This window comes from Dipteris shenzhenensis, chromosome 6 (assembly GCF_047967505.1).
Source record: "Dipteris shenzhenensis isolate YYH24624 ecotype China chromosome 6, Dip_SZ_1.0, whole genome shotgun sequence".
Classification (NCBI taxonomy): Eukaryota; Viridiplantae; Streptophyta; class Polypodiopsida; order Gleicheniales; family Dipteridaceae; genus Dipteris; species Dipteris shenzhenensis.
In genome coordinates, this window is record NC_141601.1 from 21,771,945 (window position 1) to 21,792,372 (window position 20,428).

Here is a 20,428-nt window from a genome sequence, read left to right on the forward strand (position 1 = left end):
GAGAAAAGATTTAATTTTTTAGATATGCCTATAAAGTCTTTGCTCACTACTCGGGGTGAAGAGAGAAGTAAGGGTTTGGGTAGGAAAACACAAAGGTTTTATAATTGTAGTGAAGAATCAAAGACCTCAAGCTCTGTGGCTTCAAGAATTGAATTGCGGCCCGAATGAGAATTCCTACATGCATCGCGAATAAGCTATTTCTACTCATATTAGAATACTCTTGGATAGATAGCCAATTGGATGTTATTGTTAATATTACATGGAAAGTTGATATAGATATAGAGACCTAGTAGGCTATTTCTACGGTTGACCTAGCAGGCACCAGGTTGCTTTATGTAAATCTCATGTAAATACTTTAAGCTATATGCCTATGTTTATGTATGCCTGTGTGAATTCCCACGTTTATGCTTCTATGTTTCTATATGCCTCTGCATGTGTATGCCTATGTCTATGATTCTACATTTCTATATGCATTATGATGTATGTTTATGCTATATGTGAATGCTAGCATATGCTTTATGCGTATTTAATGAATGCCTATCCTTCTATGTGCCTATGTGAATGCATATCCTTCACATCTGTGACCTATAGAGTTTCGATAAACAATTATTATTCTGTAGTATGGTCGTCTTGCAACAATCCATCATCCTTCTATGGACCATATCATACGACTTCACACAAATGCACTATATCTTCTCATCCATGGTTTAATCATGTAGACATTGTGCAAAGGTCTCATTAAAATATACCCCATCATGGATTATTTTCTTTTCCACTTAAAGTGGCCCCCCTTTTTGTGCCTAAGCGTGGAGGCTAATAAATCTTATGTACATTGTGCTTAAGGGGGAAGGGAAGGGAGAGGTGGGAAAATACAATTCGGGGACGAAACCCAAATTTTGTTGAAACGGCCCCCATTTCCCCCAAAGCTCAGCATCACTGCAACAACTACTTTCAAGCTTCCTTCCTTTATACTTGTATGATTTCAAGCTTCCTTCCTTTATACCTGTACGATTGCATAGCCATAGCCATAGCTGCAAGCTTCCATCCTATTTCTTCATCCCCTTTGCAATTCCTTCTTTCCAATTTGAAGCTCTGCTATGCTTCCCATTCGTGAAATTCTGCACTTTTCAACATCTCCTTTCTTCCATCACCCCCTCCTCTGTTGATTTCCTCTTCCATCTTTCTCTCATCTCAGATATCGCCTCGAGGTTCGTCGCTCTTCAATCCCCTGGATGCTTTACAGAACTCATCTATTGTCGCTTTGCTGATGCCAGACGCTAGCACAGCCTCGTGGCACGATGTTTTTGCTACTCAGTTTTTGCGCTTTCCTCTTTTTCTTTCGTAACTTATCGCATTTTGATTACTTGATTGCAGATGTATCGACCTTACGCAAACCCCAGCGTTGCAATACCTGATAACCCAAACTCAAGTCAGTAGCAAAAACAATTGGCTTTGTCTGGAACTAATCTCCCTGGGGATATCAGCGTCCTAGCTTCCGACGATCCAAAGCCTTGGCTTTGCTGGACACCAGAACTCCATGAACGCTTTGTTGATGCTGTAATCTAGCTTGGGGGAGCCGATAGTAAGTGATGCTTCTTCACATGGCCCTACTTTGAAGGAAGCTCTTTTTGTTTTGATACTTAATTGAATGCTGTGGGTTGTGTGGTTCTATTCTTTGAGTGATGATTACGCCGTTCATCCTACGCTTGATGATCGTCCATAGGAAATGTAAATGCTGATAAATCTGTTTCATTATGTACATATACGATTAGATAGGCAATGCAAATGCAGATACACACAAAGCTCTGTTCTTTTTCCTATTCAAAATCTTAGGATTACTCTAGATCATGACGGAAGGTGGAATTGTAACGGAATGCATATTGTATGACATTGTGCTGATATGCGCACAGTTTTCAAGCTCATAATTTGTATCTGTACACTATTGGAAGTTTTATCCAACAAGCACAAGTCGTTGCAAGAACACTTGCAAATTGCAATTCCGGTTGCGTTCTGTATGTGATCACTGGAACTTGGGGAGCTTGTGATGAAAGGGGAAAGATGAAGGTAGAATCTTTGGAACCTATAGAGGAATCGGTTTCACCAAGTAGAAAGAGCTCCTAGTAGGACGTTTGGCTTGGAAGTAAGTAGCTCTTCGCTCCTTTGTTTGTGCAGGCATTCTACCGACAAAGTTCTATAGTGTAGCTTCAATCATTGGTGAAGACATCACAGGAAAAGCCCCTTGACTCAGACTGAACCATTGCTTGCTATTCTTCATCCTTTTCACACATTGGCACTCTAGGAGACAAGGATTGGAGACAGGTATGTTCTCCATATACCCCTTCTTTCTTGAGCTCTCTCTCTTGTGATGACTTTTGCATTCATCAAGGTCTAAAAAAATTGTGGTAACGATGTCTGGCTCACATTGCATATGCTGAACTTTTCATTGCCTGCAACAAATGCTCCTTGCCTGTTTGCCAGTCCTGTTACAGTATGGACGTAAAGAGGGGAACCAGAGTGTAAGACAAGATACAAATGGCTCATAGGGTTGCTTCCCCCTTTTCACTCGCTAAATTTTTCTAACACTATAGATCTAGCTTTCAAAGTGGTGTTATGCACACAGAGTTGAAATTTTCGAAACCTCTTCAAAGATAGAGTCTACTATGAAATGTTCGAAGGATAATTAATCTTGTCTTCAAACTTCATGTAATGTCACTCCCTTCATAAGAGAGATTTTTTATGTTGAGATGATTTGGAAATTGAATTCAATTGTCACAAAGAGTACAGCGAGGGCATATGAGCTATGGACACGCTACTGACGATGAAATGCATCACAGGATGCAAACAATACCACCTACGGTTCCTCTTCTCACTAACGGGCCAACTATAAGCAACACTCATCATCCAAGCTGAAAAGCTCTTGCACTGTTGTCACAAGTAATTCTCAATTATAGATGTGATCTATTGTGGAGGCTTTCTTGTACATTGTTTTCATTGCACTCTTTTATTTGTTTTGTCAAATTGCTGGGGATCCCTTGGAATTCCACCGAGATCAGCATGCACAAGGGGTTCCTGTGGGGGTTAAAGGTCACTGTGCCTTTACCTCGGTTATGTACAATACTTAAACACATATATAAATGAATGAAGAAGAAGATTAGGGTGGTTCTACACCCACCAAAACTTGTGTGGCTCTTTGTCTCTCTCTCTCCTTCTTCCGTTGAGAACACTCTCAACTGGTATCAAAGCCCGAGTGATCTAGCTGAGCGTGCGTGAATGCTTGAAGCTCAGCAGCTCTGTGGAAGGAAGGAGAAGCTCTGTGGGAAGCTTTATGGGTGACTTTACTTGCATTCGAGTGTGCAGAGACCTTGGAGGAACCTTTGGAAAAGTCACTTTGGCTTTGCAAAGTGGTTTTGAGGGCCTGTTAAGAGTTTTCAAAGAAAAAGTCGTTTTTTGAGCTTTTCCCTATTCCGTTCGATGATAGAGACTCCGTATTGACTTGTAGAGGCAACTATTGCTTGCTTTTGGTGTCCACTTCACTTCAGGAGCTTGGAAACACCTTCATTCTTGAATCTGGGATCATTTCAATGGATTTCTGACTCACTGTGTCAGTTTCTGCGTTTTTTGCCCGGGTGTTGGAACTCAAGTTTGGAGCAACCATTTGCATATCTGTCAGTTCCGGTGGACTCAGGAGGTCCTAAAACCTCTATGTTGCTCATCATTCGCACTCCGGTGGAGTTTACAAACAGCTCTGTTTCCAAAAACGTTTTTCAGTCCGTGTGTTGGACCCAGTGATTGAGACCACGGTTTCCAAAACCGTCTGTCCCATTGCGTTTCGGACGCCCAAAAACCCCTACCTGTCAGTTCTTGTGCAATTCGGTGGAGGATTTTCAGAGTTATAGATCTCTGTGTATTCGATTTCGTCTCTCTGTTATGCATTTTTCATTCTAAGGTTTTGAAACCTTAGATTTATGCCACATGGCAGTGGATGTGTTGACTCCCATTTCTCACTCATCGGTTGGGATTTTGGAGTTCTGGCAGAAGAGAGATATTTGCAGATTTTCTTGCTGAGTCCGATTATGCAATGGCGCCCATATTTTGAGGCATCTCAAGTTCTATTTTCAGTAGCGGTCATTACCGTGGGACTATGATTTCTTGAGCATACCTTATGCAGATTACTCTGGTTGTAGTTTGAGCAATGTGCTCTCATTCGTGTTATGCATTGGGTTGCAGTGGATGATTTATAGGCCATTTGGATGCATTACGGTCCTTATTGGATGCGTTGATAGGCCCAAATTTCCTTGTGGGATGCTATTTTTATGGACGCTTTGCACATGGATGCTATTTTATGCTGAGGGACAGCTTTGACACATTGCAAGTGATGCACTGATAGTGCTATGCTCTCTTGGATGAGATATTATTGATGCATATGCCAGTGGATGGTGTTTATGCTTGAGTCATTTGGCACTTATTGGCATTTTGGATTGCCATTGCAGTTGGCATTTTCTTTTGGGCCAGATTTGCTCATATGGATGCATAGTATATGCACATGAGTCAGATGCATCTTTTGATGCTTTGAGCTTTGAGTTTTGGTGATATTTCACTCTATTGTGGCATACACATTTGGGTGCACCTGGTATTTGGTGTGATTCTCTCTTGCAAGCACTAGCATTTGGGATTTTGTTTCATTTGCATCATGGCATCCTCTTCCATGTCTGAAAAGGAGTTTTTTAGCATTAAAAATTTGATGGGACAAACTTTTCTTTGTGGAAAGAACAAATAAGGGATGTGCTTATTCAAAAGAAAACACAGTATTAGATAAAGTGGGACGAAAGTTGCATTTTGGGAATTTTGAAATTGGGTGGATTTCATTAAAATTGGGAAAGGCTTCATTAAATTTGGGAAAATTTCCATTGATTGTGGGAATTTTACCAATATTGAATAAGCTAATATTTGGAATTCCAATGATTATGAAAAACTTCATTGGTTGTGAAACAGTTCATTGTGTATAAAAACCGGAACAAAGCATTTGTGGCAGAGTTTGAAAATCATGTATTTGGTGGTGTTAATAAACACCGTCTAGGGACAACATGTATATTTTACTTGAGGTGTTAATAAACACCAATTGGTGGTGTTAACAAACACCATGCATAGTGAGTTCCACTAGAAACAAAGCAGTTGTTGGTGAAGGTCAGCTTCTGAAAATTGTCATATTAATAATATGCAAATACCCATTGACAAGATAACAACAATTGAGAAACATCACATGAGAACACACCTTACATTGGAGGTTTGGGAGATTAAGAGGGAGAAAATCGACACCATTTTCTATGCTCTGATACCAAGCAAGCTCTCCTGTGCTTTGATACATACGCTCTGTGGAATCTTGATCTTCTTGGGTCTATTTATGGATTTTGATGTCCATGACCAGACAATTGCATCAATACACTCCCATACCTGTGGATCCAACCTATTCTCTGCCCAATACTTGTTCCAGCAATCAACATAGGCATCTGCATCACTGAGCCCCTTTCTCTTAACTGATGGTGCCCAATACTGAATTAATAATTTCTTGAAATTAGGAGCAGCAGCATCCATCTCGGCACTTGATATGGCAACCCCAAGCCATATGGGGTATATAGGATCTGATGGCCTCACCAAGACGAAGTGACCTTGCTTAACATCCACCATTGGTCTAAACTCTTCCCTCGGCTTACCTTTTAGAGGCCCACAATAGTGATCATTCCATTCCTCATAGCCTTGGAAATCATTAATGCAAGCATCTATATCATCCTCCTCATCAGGAGATTGTGTTCTTGGCCAAAACTCTCTGTACACTCCTATCTCTGAGATGTTTTCCTGTTTGAGCTCACCGATCATGGTTTTCCAATAGTCTATCACTGGCCTAATGTAGGACTCATAGGATGCATTCTTTCCACTTGCACATTCTCCCAAAACTTAATGTAATCCTTTATCCCTGATATTACTTGCAAGTGATCTCTCACAAATGCAGCCATTGGCAGTATATCCAGACAACCTGTTGGCAACAATGATCGACCCTCACTATCTTTCTTCCATAGCTCGATTCCCCCTTCAATGGGCATCCAATTCGGTGATTTTGGATGCACCTTGTACTGCATCATTGGTATGTCACCTTGCATGTAAAATCGAAATTGTAATGGTTTTGCATGTCCAACTAGCATTTCTTGCCCATCACATAGGTAGCCATCTAAATAATCCTTGAAGTTAGGAACCCGTGTAAGAACAAATGGTGCCGGTGAAGATGATGTACATTTTTTGCATGTATCCATCAGATGCGGGAAAGTGAATGTTTGTCCCACCCGCAAGCTCTCAGAAAACCTGCTGAACATTGCATCAATGTCCTCATGTGTGTCCCCTACCATCAAGAAGCCCAATTGAACTGTCTTGAAAACGCCCCTTGCTACAATATAGGTTCAGTTTGTCTAGATTACCACTAGCGGAGAATGGCAGTGATGCCAATCTCATGCTTGCAACTACACTATGACAGTGAGATCATCAAACTCACATGTGGAATGGAATAGGACACCACTCTCCTATGATCACTGGAATACCCCTCCTAGAATAGTAGGGTAAACATTTGTACAAGTGGAGAATGGCAGTGGTGCCAGTCTCTTATTAGGCCCTAAGAAATGGCATTGAGAAGCCTAAATTCACATGTGCAGAGATCACATGGAATTGTGTCAATCTATGTGGAGAATGCCACCAGTGGAGAATGGCAGTGGTGCCAATCTCACATGTGCATTGGCACTTTTGCCATTATCCTACTGCCATTCTCCGCTAGTGGTAATGTGCATTCTTCTATGTAGTGGAATGTCAATCTATAGGTTTAGTTTGTCTAGACAACCACTAGTGGAAAATGGCAGTGATGCCAAACTCATGGTGGCACCTACATAATGACACTGAGATCATTAGACTCACATGTGGGTTGGAATCGGACACCACTCACTACATAGATTGGCACCACTGCCATTCTCTGCTAGTAGTAGTCTAGACAGACTTCACTTGTAGAAGAATCCACATGTGAGTCTGATGATCTCAGAGATTGACACAATTCCATATGGTCTCTACACAGCGGAGACAGTGATCACTACATAGAAGAATGCACATGTGAGTTTAGAAAGGCACCACTACCATTCTCAACTGGTGGCATTCTCAACTGAATGCACATGTGAGTCTGATGATCTCAGAGATTGACACAATTCCATATGAACTCTACACAGCAGAGACAGTGATCACTACATAGCAGAATGCACATGTGAGATTGGCACCACTGCCATTCTCTGCTAGTAGTAGTCTAGACAGACTTCACTTGTAGAAGAATCCACATGTGAGTCTGATGATCTCAGAGATTGACACAATTCCATATGGTCTCTACACAGCGGAGACAATGATCACTACATAGAAGAATGCACATGTGAGTTTAGAAAGGCACCACTACCATTCTCAACTGGTGGCATTCTCCAAAGAGATTGACACAATTCCATATGATCTCTACACAGCGGAGACAGTGATGACCACATAGAAGGACGCACATGTGCTTTTAGGCTTCTCAATGCCATTTCTTAGGCCCTAATAAGAGATTGGCACCACTGCCATTCTCCACTTGCACAAATGTTTACCCTACTATTCTAGGAGGGGTATTCCAATCATCATAGGAGAGTGGTGTCCGATTCCAACCCACATGGAATTGTGTCAATCTCTTTGGAGAATGCCACCAGTTGAGAATGGCAGTGGTGCCAATCTCATACCATGACCTGAAAACATGCACAAGGAATCCTAAACTCACATGTGCATTCTTCTATGGAGTGATGACTGTCTCCGCTGTGTAGAGATCAAATGGAATTGTGTCAATCTCTGAGATCATCATCACTCACATGTGGAATGGAATAGGACACCACACATCTATGATCACTGGAATACCCCTCCTAGAATAGTAGGGTAAACATTTGTACAAGTGGAGAACGGCAGTGGTGCCAATCTCTTGTTAGGCCCTAAGAAATGGCATTGAGAAGCCTAAACTCACATGTGCATTCTTCTATGTAGTGATCCTTGTCTCCGCTATGTAGAGATCATATGGAATTGTGTCAATGTCTGTGGAGAATGCCACCAGTGGAGAATGGCAGTGGTGCTAATCTCATACCATGACCTGAAAACATGCACAAGGAATCCTATACTCACATGTGCATTCTTCTATGGAGTGAGCACTGTCTCCGCTGTGTAGAGATCATATGGAATTGTGTCAATCTCTGAGATCATCAAACTCACATATGGATTGGAATCGGACACCACTCTCCTATGATCACTGGAATACCCCTCCTAGAATAGTAGGATAGACATTTGTACAAGTGGAGAATGGCAATGGTGCCAATCTCTTATTAGGCCCTAATAAATGGCATTGAGAAGCCTAAACTCACATGTGCATTCTTGTATGTAGTGATCACTGTCTCCGCTGTGTAGAGATCATATGGAATTGTGTTAATCTCTTAGTAGGCCTTGGAATGTCAATCTCTGTGGAGAATGCCACCAGTGGAGAATGGTAGCATCACACAAACCCTGTACATTGAGAGTCAAACATTAATTTGTGACAACATATTTACAGAGTATGTATAGATGAGGCCCAAAAACAAATCAAGTTTGCATATCCACCTTAGGGTCAGGGCCCAAATCCCGAGGTGATAGCAGTGCGTGTGGATAGGACAACAAATCGACAATATCCTCCTCTAGGAAAAGAGTACGACTAGCCATTATAGCAGCCCAAGTAACGACCACACCTAAATTTTCTTCAAGGGTGTGGCCATTAGAAGAAGGACCATTCCAAGTGCGTGGAGGTAAAGGTCTTCTACCTGTAATAGTTTTTTTGGAATCCTAAACTCACATGTGCATTGGCACTTTTGCAATTATACTACTACAACCAATAAAATTTGTGGAATGTCAATATACAAGTTTAGTTTATCTAGACTGCCACCCGTGGAGAATGGAAGTGATGCCAATCTCATGCAGATAACTACATAATGACACTGAGATCCTCAAACTCACATGTGGATTGGAATCGGGCACCATTATACTATGATCCTTGGAATACCCCTCTCAGAATATTAGGGTAAACATTTGTACAAGCGGAGAATGGCAGTGGTGCCAATCTCTTATTGGGCCCTACACAATGGCATTGTGAAGCCTAAACTTAGAATAGTAGGGTAAACATTTGTACAAGTGGAGAATGGCAGTGGTGCCAATCTCTTATTAGGCCCTAAGAAATGGCATTGGGAAGCCTAAACTCACATGTGCATTGGCATAAGGAATCCTAAACTCACATGTGCATTGGCACTTTTGCCATTATCCCACTGCCATTCTTCGCTAGTGGTAATGTGCATTCTTCTATGTAGTGATCACTATCTCTGCTGTGTAGAGATCATATAGAATTGTGTCAATCTCTGTGGAGAATGCCACCAATGGAGAATGGCAGCGGTGCCAATCTCATACCATGACCTGAAAACATGCACAAGGAATCCTAAACTCACATGTGCATTGGCACTTTTGCCATTATCCTACTCCGGCCAATAAAATTAGTGGAATGTCAATCTATAGGTTTAGTTTGGCTAGATATTCACTAGCGGAGAATGGCAGTGATGCCAAACTCATGCTGGCCCTAAGAAATGGCATTGAGAAGCCTAAACTCACATGTGCATTCTTCTATGTAGTGATCACTGTCTCTGCTCACATGTGGATTGGAATCAGACACCACTCTCCTATGATCATTGGAATACCCCTCCTACAATAGTAAGGTAAACATCTGTACAAGTGGAGAATGGCAGTGGTGCCAATCTCTTATTAGGCCCTAAGAAATGGCATTGAGAAGCGTGTGTCAATCTCTGTGGAGAATGCCACCAGTGGAGAATGGCAGTGGTGCCCATCTCATACCATGACCTGAAAACATGCACAAGGAATCCTAAACTCACATGTGCATTGGCACTTTTGCCATTATCCTACTGCCATTCTCCGCTAGTGGTAATGTGCATCCTTCAATGTAGTGGAATGTCAATCTATAGGTTTAGTTTGTCTAGATTACCACTAGCGGAGAATGGCAGTGATGCAAATCTCATGCTTGCAACTACACTATGACACTGAGATCATCAAACTCACATGTGGAATGGAATAGGACACCACTCTCCTATGATCACTGGAATACCCCTCCTAGAATAGTAGGGTAAACATTTGTACAAGTGGAGAATGGCATTGGTGCCAGTCTCTTATTAGGCCCTAAGAAATGGCATTGAGAACCCTAAATTCACATGTGCAGAGATCACATGGAATTGTGTCAATCTATGTGGAGAATGCCACCAGTGGAGAATCCTAAAGTCACATGTGCATTCTTCTATGTAGTGATCACTGTCTCCGTTGTGTAGAAATCATATGGAATTGTGTCAATCTCTAAGATCGTCAAACTCACATGTGGATTGGAATCGGACACCACTCTCCTATGATCACTGGAATACCCCTCCTAGAATAGTAGGGTAAACATTTGTACAAGTGAAGAATGGCAGTGGTGCCAATCTCTTATTAGGCCCTAAGAAATGTCATTGAGAAGCCTAAACTCCCATGTGCAGAGATCATATGGAATTGTGCCAATCTCTGTGGAGAATGCCACTAGTGGAGAATGGTAGTGGTGCCAATCTCACATGTGCATTGACACTTTTGCCATTCTCCGCTAGTGGTAATGTGCATTCTTCTATGTAGTGGAATGTCAATCTATAGGTTTAGCTTGTCTAGACAACCACTAGTGGAAAATGGCAGTGATGCCAAACTCATGGTGGCACCTACATAATGACACTGAGATCATCAGACTCACATGTGGGTTGGAATCGGACACCACTCTCCTATGATAATAGGAATACCCCTCCTAGAATAGTAGGGTAAACATTTGTGCAAGTGGAGAATGGCAGTGGTGCCAATCTCTTATTAGGGCCTAAGAAATGGCATTGAGAAGCCTAAAATCACATGTGCATCCTTCTATGTAGTCATCACTGTCTTCGTTGTGTAGAGATCATATGGAATTGTGTCAATCTCTTTGGAGAATGCCACCAGTTGAGAATGGTAGTGGTGCCTTTCTAAACTCACATGTGCATTCTTCTATGTAGTGATCACTGTCTCCGCTGTGTAGAGACCATATGGAATTGTGTCAATCTCTGAGATCATCAGACTCACATGTGGATTCTTCTACAAGTGAAGTCTGTCTAGACTACTACTAGCAGAGAATGGCAGTGGTGCCAATCTCACATGTGCATTCTGCTATGTAGTGATCACTGTCTCTGCTGTGTAGAGTTCATATGGAATTGTGTCAATCTCTGAGATCATCAGACTCACATGTGCATTCTTCTACAAGTGGAGTCTGTCTAGACTACTACTAGCAGAGAATGGCAGTGGTGCCAATCTCATGCTTGCAACTACATGATGACACTGAGATCATCAAACTCACACTACAGCCAATAAATATAGTGGAATGTCAGACACTGAGACCATCAAACTCACATGTGCATTCTTCTATGTAGTGATCATTGTCTCCGCTGTGTAGATATCATATGGAATTGTGTCAATCTCTGTGGAGAATGCCACCAGTGGAGAATGGTAGCATACCAGGACCTTAAAAATGGCACAAGGAATCCTAAACTCACATGTGCAGTGGCACTTTTGCAATTATACTACTACAACCAATAAAATTTATGGAATGTCAATATACAAGTTTAGTTTATCTAGAGTGCTACCAGTGGAGAATGGAAGTGATGCCAATCTCATGCAGATAACTACATAATGACACTGAGATCCTCAAACTCACATGTGGATTGGAATCGGGCACCATTATCCTATGATCCTTGGAATACCCCTCTCAGAATATTAGGGTAAACATTTGTACAAGCGGAGAATGGCAGTGGTGCCAATCTCTTATTGGGCCCTAGACAATGGCATTGTGAAGCCTGAACTTAGAATAGTAGGGTAAACATTTGTACAAGTGGAGAATGGCAGTGGTGCCAATCTCTTATTAGGCCCTAAGAAATGGCATTGGGAAGCCTAAACTCACATGTGCATTGGCACAACGAATCCTAAACTCACATGTGCATTGGCACTTTTGCCATTATCCCACTGCCATTCTTCGTGAGTGGTAATGTGCATTCTTCTATGTAGTGATCACTGTCTCCGCTGTGTAGAGATCATATAGAATTGTGTCAATCTCTGTGGAGAATGCCACCAGTGGAGAATGGCAGCGGTGCCAATCTCATACCATGACTTGAAAACATGCATAAGGAATCCTAAACTCACATGTGCATTGGTACTTTTGCCATTATCCTACTCTGGCCAATAAAATTAGTGGAATGTCAATCTATAGGTTTAGTTTGGCTAGATATTCACTAGCAGAGAATGGCAGTGATGCCAAACTCATGTTGGCCCTAAGAAATGGCATTGAGAAGCCTAAACTCACATGTGCATTCTTCTATGTAGTGATCACTGTCTTCGCTCACATGTGGATTGGAATCAGACACCACTCTCCTATGATCATTGGAATACCCCTCCTAGAATAGTAGGGTAAACATCTGTACAAGTGGAGAATGGCAGTGGTGCCAATCTCTTATTAGGCCCTAAGAAATGGCATTGAGAAGCCTATGTCAATCTCTGTGGAGAATGCCACCAGTGGAGAATGGCAGTGGTGCCAATCTCATACCATGACCTGAAAACATGCACAAGGAATGCTAAACTCACATGTGCATTCTTCTATGTAGTGTTCACTGTCTCCGCTGTGTAGAGATCATATGGAATTGTGTCAATCTATGTGGAGATTGATATTGTGTATATTTGCTTGCTGTGTTGGTGTAGTTTTTCATAATGCATATATAAGTTGCTTCGCCTTGGTTATTTTGTTAATAGAAGTTGCATTGTGGTTGTAATATTTCCTACTACAGTTATGATTTTCTATTATACATTTCATTGTGTCCTTGGTTCTTTTGTTAACATAACATTGCAAGAATGGCTAGCAAGGGAAAGAGAAAGGTTCGAGAGGTGTCAGTTTATGATGGAGTTAGTTCTGAAAGAGGATGGTTTTTGGATATATACAATAACGAACTCCAAAAACTTCATAAAGTGCATTGTTTTGTGAACATCCAAGGAAAAACTTTTGAAGATGTTGGACAAGTTCAAGAGATGGAGGATACCGAGAAAGACAACGTTCCTTGTCTCGAAATTCATACATTGGGAGGCAATGTGTATCAATTGGATCCTGCTTGTTTTGATCATGCGAGGATGAATGCTACTGGGGAGGACACGATGATATCTAGGGGTTGGATTAATGAGCCAAAAAATTATACCAACCAACAGATATTAGAAAGCTTTGATTTGGTAACAAAAGGGATAAAGCAAGATATAAAAAAGAGTAGAAAATTTTCGAAAAGAACCAAGAAAAGTGATGTTGTTGGATCAAGCTCTCAAGTGTCTCAGAACACATTGAAAGAGAAGGCTAGAGAGACTGGTGAGGAGGAAACAACAGGTGAGAAGGAAATAAGGTCAGATGGAAAAACAAGCATTGGGGATAAACTGGATGCTAAAGACAAAGAGACAACTTTAGGAGGAAAACAGGGAGGTACGGGAATAGTCACTGATGGAACTGGAAGTGGAGGTGATGAGACACATATAACAGGACATGGTGAGAAATCATCTGAAGCAACTATCATCCTGTATAAGAAAATCCAGCCAGATGTTGACTTTAAGGCACTACAAAAGAAATTGGAAAGGAAGGACACAAGTATGACAGGCTTGATGGAGTACGTAGAGTACTTCCCATTTGGTTTGGAGTTTGAGGTGTTGATCCCAGTGACGAATTGCTTTAGAGCACCAAGCTAATATGTGTACAGGACGTTGACCCTCAGCTATGTCAGTGACTTGGTCAAGAGTTTTGCAATGAATGCACGACCTCCTGCAACATGTGCATATCTTATGCCTTACCACATAGGCACAAATACTCCGATGTGCAAGGAAGAGATAAAGGTGGAAAAGTTAAAGGAGTATAATTATTGGATTCTCACAGGGCAGCATTCAATTTATGCTGCAAGGATATTTATAACTAAAGCACATGGAGAAGCCTTCAATCAACGAAAAGGTTTCTATACACGGAGGAAGGCGAGAATTGTTGTCAATGCACCAGTTGAAGCAAGTTGTAAGATATCATTAATGGCCAACATGGAGGCACAGACCGTTTTGAAAAATCAACCATATATCGATATCTTACAACACCTAAGGGCACAGTGGATTGCATTCGAACGACCAAAGAAACCAGCCCAAGGCCTTGTCAAAGGGCATAAAGATCGACAAAGTTGGGATGTAAGTAATAAACTTTGTTTTGTATGCATTTTTTATTTCAAGAATGTTTATGGCTTTGTAAAAGAAATGATAGTAGTGTCAATTCCCTGATGTGAGAATGGCACTAGTGCCATTCTTCTAGTTACCAAGTCATGCTTTTGACATGGTAATGGGAGAATCGCACTAGAGTCATTATTATCTCTATTACATGATTTGGATTAGAAGAATGTCTAAGATGATTTTGATTTTTTTATATAGAATTTTGTAGGAGTTGCAAGCGTATCGATGGGCGCAAACTTTGCTACCAAGGACACACACATGGTCACATACGATGATGACATCTATGAACAATGGATTAGGATTTTGACATTGGTGAAGCAGGGTGATCTTGAGGGTTGAAATCCCACAATAACATATATGAGGTGTCTGCTAGGATTGGAAGACGAAGATGTACGTGCACTTCAAGCAGAGATTGAGTCTAAAGAAATAGTCTTGGTCAAGTCAAGCAAAGACAAGGACTCCATTGAAATGTCTCAACGGGCAATGGAGATTAAGCATGATAGAGCCCTAAAAGAAGCGCTCATCAAGGAGTTCAACTCACGTCACCCTTCGCCCCAACCTCGGGGGGGTCACTCACCATATGTAACCCTATCACGTGAGTTCAACAGAAGGATTTTTTTAATTTATAGAATTTACAGAAATAAATATACATAAGGGACTATTTAAAATAGTTTTGGAAAAAATTTACAGATTTGTATAGAAAAGGGGTACATTTTATTAATGAAATTTTTTACAGATAAGGGACTTTAAATATAGGCCTTGAACGCACGTGATATAGAGGGTTTATACATAGTGACCCCCCCGAGGCCCCAACATCAAACATGGGATGCCCTTGCAACTTACTTCAAAATTGATTCAATTGTTTATCAGAGCTTCAAGGGTTCATGTGAGTCATGGGTCAAAGAGAAGCTGCAAGTTGGCAAGTCCACACCTGATTTCCCAAAAGCCGCGTCAATCTATGTTGATTGGGTGATTAGTTCAATAGAGGGTAACAAGTCTACATCGCAGTCTTGTTTTCCTTGGACAATTATTCAAGTGAACATGGAGATGGAGGGGAAGAGCTTTCTAACACGTCACTCCAAGGGACAACTTCCAATCAGCTTGTGTGTGCTTGACACCTCAGAGGGATCTGCCAAAGGCATGTGTTGGGATAAGGCTGCCTTCAAGAAGTTGCTCTGTGGCTTGATGGAGACCGTTGCCACTCCGTCACAGTATGTATTGCTATCATTTATGACAATGACAGAGATGGTAAATCTCAAGGAAGCAATGATAGAGGCTCGATTTTGGCATAGAAGGTTTGTGGGTGTTATCCATGAATCGGATAGTGCACAAAAGGGTTTGTCTGAGACCTTCTGTTTTTTGTCATTTGTCAGCTTACATGATGGGTTTGATGGATTTGAGCACATGTTAGAAATCACAAGGCCATACACAATAATTGAGGACAATATTCTTTATTCTGATGAGGGCGATGAGTATGGAAAAGAGGCGGTTGTGAAGCATGGCATCATCAAGGAGTGCATCAGGTGCTATTGTAGTAGGGAACATGAAGTTGTTGTTGACATCTTTACTAATGGATGTGTGGCATTACAAGCATTGTCAAGCAAAAGAAAAGTGATCTCGCTGGTGAAGACATCCCAACAGGCGACAGAGGTCGAGGCTATGTGTGTGGCACATGCATCAAATAATCCCCATATTAAGATTTGGTCTAGCATTGAGAGGCCTCTTGAGACACATAGAGCTGATTCACCTATCGGTGAAGGAATTAAAGAGGGTGAGCATCACATTGAAGACTTGCGACCTTTAACGGAAGCAGATCTTGAAGCTATCCCAAAGATTACATTGGAAGATTTGGAGCAAGGTCTTTAGCTACTCATTTATGCCTTGTGTATTCAGTTTCAAAATAATATGACTTTTATGGATTTTCTCGATTGCACATACTCTCATCATATTAAAGATATTAAACATTAGGTATGATAAAATTGTGTGACATAATGACATGGGGAATGGTACTAGTGTCATTCTCCCTATGTCGGGTTATACGTAAGAGGTACTATTAACATTTTATGCAACCTCATATGGAGAATGGCACTAGTGCCATTCTCTCTTTGTGGTTATGTAGAAATGGTAATACTGTTATGTTCCTTTCTTGAATCTATGTTAGTTGAAAGCATTATAGAGATTAAAAATTATATAATATTAACTATGCTACCAAAGTTTTGATTTGGGTGCTTTCTACAAATCTATTGGACCAAAGTAATACAATATCTATGCTTTCAGATCATGCATTGTACATTTCTTTTGGGACATGGGGGGAGGCACTAGTAGTATTCTCTCCTCCCAATGAGGGTATAGAGAAAGGCACTAGTGGCATTCTCCATAACCTTATATGTAAAATGGCACTAGCACCACCCCAAGAGAAGAATGGCACTATTGCCATTCTCTCTATGAGTTCAGAGAGAAAGGTTGCACTATTTGCATTCTCAATTGACCTTTAGAGAGATTGGCACTTTTGCCATTCCCCAAAAATACAATGGAATCAGTGAACGATGATGGATAATGTTCATACTTTATTGTTATTTATTAGTTTCATATGCTTTTGTGCTTCGACATTGTTGAATACACTCTAAAGAATCAAAATATTTCAATATTCCTCAACTTCCATAGGGACCAATGATGCATGGAAGGATGTGGAGACATCAAATGTAGAGGACAACATACCGCCAGTTATGGGGACTATCAATTACGCGATGGATGCACGAGGTATAGAAGAAAACATAACCCCAAAAATGGAGAAAATTGCAAGGAATATCACGAATCCTATACTCTTAGAAGAGAACATGGATGAACGTACTGTCTCAACATTGGGGACAAAACTAGATAATCTTATTGTTGTTGCAAACATGCATGAAATCATAGCACCTGACAATTTGGATGAGTCAAAAGCCAGCAACTTCAAGGAGAATTTGGATCTACATCCACATACAATTTCTTTGGATATGCCACGATTAACAATCATATTAGACTTGAATGGCCTGTTATTAAGTCGCTGCCTATTCAAGTCTCCAATACATCCGTCCATTATGCATGGCAAAAATAGTTATATGGTTGTTCATCCTGGGTGCATAGAATTTCTTAAAATCTTGCTACAAAGATTTAATGTAGGTATCTGGTCAACTGCGATGGAGCATAACGTACTTGATATGGTAGGAAAGCTGCAAAATTATGCAAATGAGAGCCTCCCTTTCTTTGTTATATGGTCTTAGCAAGGATGCTACACTTACAGTAAGACAAGGATAAATAGGCCTGACAAGGTTGGTGTTGAGGCAATGTTCAAACCCTTAGCAAAAATCTCAAAGGCATTTGGATGTGATGCTAGAAGGACAATCCTTGTTGATGACTCCCCATACAAGGCTTGCATTAGCCCTCCATCAAATTGCATATTTCCTTCAACGTTTGATGTACAAGACAAGGATGATAATATTCTACTGAGAGAGTTGATGCCGTACTTACTACAACTCGATGAGACTAAAGATGTGCACAGCATGATTGAGACAAATCAGTATGGACAATTACCTGTGATGGAGGGGCATAAGGATTTCAACCTTGTCCAGAAAGTAATTGATGAATGGAGGGAGGAAAATCATGCATGGTCAAGAATGGAATATAAAACAAGAAATCTTCCTCTTGCAGATCAACTAAGAGAGAGGGATATAGGTGGTAGGGCAACCCATGGTGGTGATGGCCAGGTGCCTAAACTCAATGCATCCCAAATAAGACTTTTAAGGAATGCTCCGCAACTCTCTAGCATGAATGCTATGCAAGTTTCTCAATTGGCTATAGACCTAGGGTACAAAGGTCGCTATATCAAGAAATACATTGCTAAGGGCTACATAACCCGACTACAAAATGCGTATTTTTCATGAAGGTACATATGTCAAAGTGTTTTTTGATTTTATCTCAATATATATAACTATTGTTGTAGCTAATTGAATTTGTCTTTTGTGATGTAGATAGATATACGTTCAAATCAAGCTTGAGTAGGTACATACCAGAACGAGATCCATTTGGACCACCAAAGTTACCTGTCCCTATCAACGAAGTGTTCTGGATAAAAAATGTGGCTTTCGAGGTGCATGAGTCAACCATTACAGGAGCTGGCTTGGGCTTGTTTGTGCATGGCCATCAAGAGAGGGACTACTATTCTCCATTATGGAGGTGACAAGTACTCCTACAAAGACTGGAAGGAATTATGTAGAGTTCATCCAAGGCTAAAGAAGTACTCGATCCAAGAGGACCCTACTGTCCCTATGAAGGATATGGTGCATATTGTTGGTGATGTTCAATATGGCAATGTGGCAGGATTTATTAACAGCAATAGAAATACCAATGTAAAGCCAAATGTTTGTTATGTATTTTCCCCTGATGTTCCACCTTGGTATGACCCCATGATGAACATAGATATTGCAGAATATGGTCACATTTGTATTGAATCCATAGATGATATACATGCAGGAGAGGAGCTATTTGCAGACTATGAGTTTTGAATAACAACATTGTATATCTTTATACAATCATTACTTATGGGAATTACTACTTTCTTGCCAACTATGTAAATTGGTACGTAATTGTTGTGTGTGAATAATATGCAAACATGTTCATAACTACATTCATAATGTATTTAGAAGGAGTGTCTCTCGTGCCATTCTTTCCGGTGCCATTCTCTTTGGGGCTAGAAATTGAGAGTTTCTTTGGAATCATGATTTATTTCAGGGATTTCAATGGTGTATCAACAAGTTATGTTTTCATCCTAAAGTGTACTTTTTTACTTTGCAATGAGTAATCAACATGACATGTAAAGTTATTGTTTTTAATGCTAGTCAGTCCAAACATTGAAAGTGCACAATAAATGATTGTCATTGCCACCTAAATTACATCAAATGCTTGTCATTGCCCATTGATTTTCCATCAACTACATATCTTGCATTCATTCTCCTCAACTACATATCTTGATTTTCCATCAACTGCATATCTTACTAAGTTAAAGAGCATGTGCGTTTTCATTGCAATACTCATGGTTATTAATTACACTCTACATTTTTTTAATGGTATTTTGGAGATTTTCAAATGAGAATGCTCACAACAAAAGCGAGTCTCAATATCAATGGAAATTCCAGAGACTCGCTATTATGAAGGTGTTTTTGAACATCACTATGGCTCACGAGATGAATCTAACTCAAATGGGTTTCAAAGTTTATTATTTTTTGATGTAATGTAGTTTAGACACTGATATTCTATTTATTATTTGAGAATGTAGTTGATATTTCACACTTCATGAATGGCTATCTAGTCTATTTTCACATATTTCTCCTGTTTTTTCATTGAGGGGAGCTACAATTTCTTCCAAAACTACCATTCTGGGAATTGGGTTTTTTCCCGAATTGGGAATTGGAAATGGCATTGAGAAGCCTAAACTCACATGCTCATTCTTCTATGTAGCGATCACTGTCTCCGCTGTGTAGAGATCATATGGAATTGTGTCAATCTCTGTGGAGAATGCCACCAGTGGAGAATGGTAGTGGTGCCAATCTCATAACATGACCTGCAAACATGCACAAGGAATCCTAAACTCACATGTGCATTCTTCTATGTAGAGATCACTATCTCCGCTGTGTAGAGATCATATGGAATTGTGTCAATCTCTGAGTTCATCAAACTCACATGTGGATTGGAATCGGACACCACTCTCCTATGATCATTGGAATACCCCTCCTAGAAAAGTAGGGTGAACATTTGTACAAGTGGAGAATGGCAGTGGTGCCAATCTCTTATTAGGCCCTAAGAAATGGCATTGACAAGCCTAAACTCACATGCTCATTCTTCTATGTAGTGATCACTGTCTAATCATATGGAATTGTGTCAATCTCTTATTAGGCCTTGGAATGTCAATCCATAGGTTTAGTTTGTCTAGACAACCACTAGTGGAGAATGGCAG